A 7,002-nucleotide genomic window follows, 5' to 3' on the forward strand; every position below is an offset into this window, starting at 1 on the left:
AAAAAACCAGAAAAAGGAAATCAAAACAGAACTTAGAAAGTGGCAAAAAACACGCATGCTCTGTGATTGGAAAGATCAACATCTTGAAAATGGCAATACTTCCCAAGGCTATCTATAAATTCAATGTGATACCTATTAATATTCAAACTTCATTCTTCAAGGAAATAGAACAGGCAATCCAAAAATTCAAACGGAACAATAAAAAACATGGAGTAGAATAAAACGATATTTAACAGAAAGAACAGTGCTGGAGTAATATCAATATCAAATTCCAAAATCTACTACAAAGCCATAGTAAACAAAACAGCTTGGAACTGGCACAAGAACAAACCTCGGGACCAATGGAATAGAATTGAAAACCCAGAAATGTACCTACAGACCTGTAGCCATCTAATATTCGATAAGGAATCTAAAAAATAGAACAGAAGAAAGACAGCTTCTTCAGTAAATGGTGCTGGCACATTTGGTTAACTACTTGTAGAAAACTAAAGCTAGATCCTTATATATCACCCTGCACAAGAATCAACTCCAAATGGAACAAACACCTCAGAGTTAAAACGGACAGTCTGAAAACATTACAGGATGCAATAGGAGAAACTCTAAGTCTCCTTGCACATCCCAAAATTTTCTTAATAGAGACTCAGAAACACAACAAATCAAAAAAAGTTGGACTTATTGGATTGCATGAAATTGCAGAGCTTCTGCATGGCAAAGGACATAGCTAGCAAGATCAATAGAAAACCCACGGATTCGGAGATCTTCATTAGCCATACAATGGACAAGGGTCTCATATCTAAAATATGCCTAGAACTCAAAAAACTATGTTTTCATAGCATTATTTACCATAGCTAAGATATAGAACCAACCCAGATGCCCCTCAGTGTATGAATGGATCAAGAAAATGTGGTATATATACACAATGGAATGCTTTGCTTCCATCAGAACGAATGACATTGTCCCATTTGTTAGGAAATGACAAGACTTGGAAAAAAATATGTTAAGTAAGCCAGGCCCAAAGAAACAGAGGTCCTATGGTTTCCCTTATTTGCAATAACTAGTATATGTCTGAGTCAAGCAGGATAGGTCAGATAAGCTGATGTTAGGGAAATATACCCAAAGATAAGTATTCAAATGATTTTTCTTTAATCCAATTGTTTCTAATATATTTATGAGATGATTTCTATGTTGCTCTGTATGTCCCTCCCCCAAGGTTTAACGCCTGCTTTCACTGTATTTTATGTTGGTATAATTTTTGGAGGGGAAGGGAAAAAATATCATTTAAATTGGGATACAGTTGGACCCATTGCAACAATGAGATATACAAGTCGTTATGTCGTAAAACGAACTTTACAACGTTGATGGGGGAGAAGATCAGGTGTCAGAGCTAGTGGGAGTTTGGGAAGGGAGAGGAAGGAGAAACAAAAAGGAGGCAACAATGCTTGATAAGAAAGGTATTCGTTATTTTGCCCATGTTATTGTAACTCCTCTGTACAGTATTTTCACAATAAAAAGAAAGAAAATGAATTACACTTCATATATAAAAAATGTTCTGTGCTCAATTCAGTAGGAAATACACTAACATTGGAACAATACAGAGAAGATTAGAATGGCCCCTGTGCAAGGATGACATGCAAATTCTTGAAGTGTTCCATATTTTTACAACAGGTGCTGGAGGGTATGTTGACAGAAGGGAATCCTACCGAATCCTTGGTGGGAATGTAAACTTGTTCAACAACTTTTGGAAAGCAGTATGGAGGTTCCTCAAAAGGCTCCACATAAAGCCCCCCATGACCCAGCAATCCCACTTTTGGGCATTCACCCAAATGATCACAAACAAGACCACAATAAAACTAACAGCACCACTATGTTTACTGCAACATTATTTACGATAGCTAAGGTATGCAACCAATTCCAATTCCCCTCAATTGATGAATGGAGCAAGATAATGTGATAGATAGATAGATAGATAGATAGATAGATAGATAGATAGATAGATAGATAGATAGATAGATAGATAGAGAGAGAGATAGATAGAGAGATAGAGAGATAGATAGATTCATTCTATGCCTCCATCTGAAAGAATGACATCACTCAATTTGTTAGGAAATGGAAAGACTTGGAAAAAAACTTATTAAATGAAGTAAGACAAGTCCAAAGAAACATAGGACCCCTGCTTTCCCTTATTTTCAGTTACTAATATATGTCTGGGATAAATAAAAAAGGTCAAAAGCTATGTGCATATGACTAGATAAGATGATGTTAAGGGAAATGTACTCCAAGATATTGACACAAGTGGTTTTTTTCTTTCGTGCTATTGTTTTTAATGGACTTACAATGTATGATGTGATTTTTTTTGTTTCTTTATATGTTCCTCCCCCACTTTATAACACCGGTTTTCACTGCATTTGAAGTTGGTGCACCAATATCTTATATATATGCTTCTCTAATTTGGGTAGGGAAAGGTAAAAACACAATGTTTAAATAGGGATACAGGTTGACCAATTGTAACAATGAGATGCACAAGACATTATGATGAAAAATGAAGTTTATATTTAGGCAGGGTGGGGGAGACGGGGAGGAGAGACTACTTGTGGAGGTTAGAGAGAAAGGATGGTGGGGGGAAATAAAGGAGGAGGTAACAATGCTTTTTAGGAAATGTACTCATTACCTTTCTCATGTAAATGTGACCCCTGTGTACAGTTATTTTTCCAATAAAAATGTATGAAAATGATCTGAGAAGGAAAAGTTTATTTTCCCCATTTTCCCTATATAATATCGTTAACAAAGAAATTAATGCAAAACACTGACATGAAAGTATTTTGCAAAAGTGTGTGTGTGTGTGTGTGTGTGTGTGTGTGTCTGTGCACGCCCGCGCACATGTGAGTACTCGTGCATTTGTGTTGGCATGCTCAGAGTTTGAACTCAGGACTTCAAGGTCTTGCTAGGCATTTCCTCTCTAGATTGATGAGGTTCTATATAAGCTACATCACCATTCCTGGCTCTTTGGTAGTTCATTAAAAGTTTTGAAAAATAATCTTATGAATTTTTTTTTTGCTCTGATTGTCTTCCAACTGTTATCCACAGATCTGGTGCTCCTGAGTAGATATCCCAAGTAGACAGGATTACAGGTGTGGCCATCCAGCACAAGGCTTTAAAAATAATTTTAAAAGTAGTAAAATATTTACTTCACGGGAGCCTGTTTTATTATCTACTAATTTTAAAGCATTTTGCACTGATTGTATGTGAATTCATTTCGCTTCTGGATTCTTAAAAACTGTAAGTGATGATATTTGAAAGTTTTATTACTTTTTAAAAAGGAAACGAACTATGGGACAGAAGAAATTTGCCCCTCCTTGGACCTCAATTTATGCGCTCAGTTCTGTGCATGATAAGCCAATGTCACCAAAACAATCTGGGTTGAAGACAAAATGTAACAGAAAAAAATAACCATGGGCATTGCTATGCTATTATTTCTTGGATAACATGAATATTGAATTGAGAGTGTAAGAGAATGGAGAGATTTTACTTATCATTTTGTATTGCTTAAAGACTGTTGGAAACTTTAACTCATTTCCTTCCTCACTGTGTGTCTTTGGGACATACAATTCGTGCCTTTAATTACAATTTTTCCCAACATTAAAATGGCAATAACATTAGCATTAAAGCAAATTTTATCTTAAGAATTAAGAAATAAAACTTGTGAAATACTTAACATAAAATTCTATGAATGAGCTTTGAGTTTAGCCAGCAGTTTTTTAAAATACTAAATAGAACGCAATAAGTATTACAGAAACCATTACATGTAGTGAATAACCAGATGTAATGTTATCTATTTACCATGCTCTGCTTCGAAGGAAGCCAGATGGATAACTTCCCATGCTGCACATCAAGTTGATTATCTTATGTCTTGGTAGTTTAAAAATATCAGGGACAGAATCATGAAGTAATGTTGTAGATTGAGGTTAAGTCCATATAAAAAAGTACAAACCTGATAAAACATAAACATATCTCAACAGTATATTGTTTTTTACATCATTTAAGTTACATTGTAAAGATAGGGAAAATCTAGCAGAATGAATTCTCTTTTTGATATATTTTCATAGGTCCTAAGAAGGATGAACTCTTTCCTCACTCTTGTAGAGGAATCATCAGATGAGAGGAAATGTATTTTTTTATTTGCTTTCTTCCATTTATTCTTCAGTTTGAAATCTGAACTACATGAGACTGAAAGAAGCTAAGGGAAATTAGACTCGCAGGCTTTGGAAAGAGCAATCAACATAAAATAAATAAAATACGTATAGCCTTGTAAAAGGTACAACTAAATTGAGTTATATAGTCTCAAGTGTAAACAGAAAATGATTTAAGCAATATCATGTTATTAAAAATTGAAAAATGTTAGGAATTTAATTTTTTTCCTTTCTACTATATTGAATTAAGTATTGATTTTGTATAGAGAGATTAAAGATGAGATTAACAAAAGTTCTGAATAGACCTGTTTTCCAAAAATCCCTGAAAATCACCAGTGGGTTTACAAAGTTGGGTTTAATACCACTTCCATGTTGGCTTAATGCTTTGTGAACAGAAGTCATTATAGAGAAATGCAATTCAAAATTACTATGATACTACTTCATAACTATTAAAACTAATCAAAACATCAAAGGAGTCAGGTGTGATGGTAAAGGCTAGTAAGTGCAAGCAGTTAGGAGGTTGGAGTAAGAGGATTTGAGTTTAAGGCCAGTCTGGGGTACTGCACATCATAAAAACCTGCCTTTATAAAAACTCTAAAGGTAATAATGTTGGCGAGAGTGTAGAGAAATAAAATTTTCTTCACTCTTGTTCAAAGTACAGGTTAGTATTCTCATTGTAGAAAGTAGTATGCAGTTTTCTAAAGAAATGCAAAGTTGAAATATCATCTGACCCACCAATCATATGATTATTTCTGTATGAGTAACTCTTAAGTATATCTGTATTTCATTGTTATTCACATTATTCACATCAACAGCCAAGATATAAATCGAAGTTAAGTTTTCAACTACAGACTAATAAAACAACTGTGGTACATGAACAAATATATTTTTCTGTTTCATCTTTTAAATAGCAAAATACTTCTCCCATTAGCCACAACTTACAATGACTTGAAAGATGTATTCTAAATGAAGAAAAACGTTGTCTTCTGATCTTTGTAAAACCATACACACACACACACACACACACACACACACACACACACACACACACACACACACACACTCACACACCCCAACCTCAAACATTAAGAGAGAAATTTTTTAAAAAGTAAAGCAAATGAGAATTGCTGAGGCATTTAGTTTACAATGTAGAAGGTAGTAGATAGACGGGATGACCAAGTATAGAGTTGTAATGTACAACATGAGGATAAAGGAGACAACACTGGCCTTACATAGGAATGAAGCTATGTAAGTCGGAGTTGCTCTTCCTAGTAGGGGTTGCTCTTTTAGTTGTTCTTCCTTCAGTAATGGATAAGATGAACATAATTCTTTAAATATGCCTGCCTGCAGAAATACTAACAAACAATATAGCAATAATGTTGTATGCTCAGCACAGAACAAAATGTCAAATCAAAATGCATGCGATTATCCTTGATGTAAACTATTACAAATAAGGGAAACCAGGGGACCTTTGGTTCATTAAGTCTGGCTTACTTCACTTATATTTTTTCCAAGATTTTCCATTTTCTTTCAAATGAGGTGATATCATTCTTTCCCATGGAAGCATAGTATTCCATGTGTGTGTATGTGTATGTGTGAATGTGTGTGTGTGTGTGTGTGTGTGTGTGTGTGTGTGTGTGTGTAGGTGTGTGTGTCACATTTTTTGATCCATTCATCTACTGAGGGGCAACTGGGTTGATTCCATATCTTAGCTATGGTAAATAATACTGTGATAAACATAATTGTGTTGGTAGCTTTAGTGAGGCATTTTTTGTGGTCACTTGGGTAAATGCCCAGAAGTGGGATTACTGGGTAATAGGGAGAGCATTATTTTGTACATCAAGGATAATCTTAGTAGATGAGCAGAATAGTTCAATAGCTATGTACATATGACTGTATAAGGTGATTCCAAGTGAAGTGAACTCCAAGATATGTTTTTGTTGTTGTGGTTCTTAATGTGTTATGTGATTTCTTTTTATCCTTTTGTGTTTTCCCCACCTATAGTTTATCCCATGTAGTCACTGTATTTGATTTGATACCTGGATATTGTAAATATGTTGATCTGAACCAGGGAAAGGAAAGGGAAAAAAACAAAATGGTGAGACAAAAGGGGAACCTATGCAACAGTGATATTCACAAGACAATATGTTGGACATAATCTTGGGGGTGGTGGGGGGTGGTGTTGGGAGGGAAGAGGGAAAAAATGGGGGAAAAGATAACAAGTGAGAAATGAATTCATTACGTTACTTACATAACTATAACCCCTCTGTACTTTACCTTGACAATAAAATTTAAAATAAAATAAAATAAATGAGAGCATCAATACAGGAGATGGGAGTGGGAGAAATACTATACTATACAAAGAAGAGTAGAACAGCTATGAGAGCAGTAATTTTACTTTAATATAGGAAGCAATAAACTAGCATACAGATTTTCAGATGTCAGTCACTAAAAATGGAAAACAAAATGCACAATCAGTAGACCAACGAAGATAAAATAGAAAACTAAACAATTAAAGTGAAAGAATGACTTGGATCAAGAATATCAAATGACACAATTAGGAAACAAATAACAAGCTAGTAAGTTTAAAAAATATTGCCCATAATTATATTAAATGTTTTTTACATCACAATTTGTTAGAACTATAATTCAAATCATAGTTTAATAGTATATCATTTTAATAATAGGTGACTTATTACTGATTTCTTAATATTGAATATTTAATATATAATTTTAGTAGCTATAGAAAAGAAGAAAGTGGGAGTTTTTCTACCTGCTGGATTTGGCTCCCCGCTGTGTCTGATTGTCTCCTGGG

At 34.4% G+C, this 7,002-nt stretch overlaps 1 non-coding gene across 1 annotated transcript; it reads left to right on the top strand.

The window, feature by feature from the left end:
• The first annotated feature begins 1,554 nt into the window (after nucleotides 1-1,554).
• LOC122099819 lies at nucleotides 1,555-1,658 on the top strand. The gene has a single exon (XR_006146010.1). It is a non-coding gene; the product is annotated as a U6 spliceosomal RNA (small nuclear RNA).
• Nucleotides 1,659-7,002: the final 5,344 nt, after the last annotated feature.

This window comes from Dipodomys spectabilis, unplaced genomic scaffold, assembly GCF_019054845.1.
Source record: "Dipodomys spectabilis isolate Male_0828 unplaced genomic scaffold, ASM1905484v1 ptg000538l, whole genome shotgun sequence".
NCBI classification, from domain to species: Eukaryota; Metazoa; Chordata; class Mammalia; order Rodentia; family Heteromyidae; genus Dipodomys; species Dipodomys spectabilis.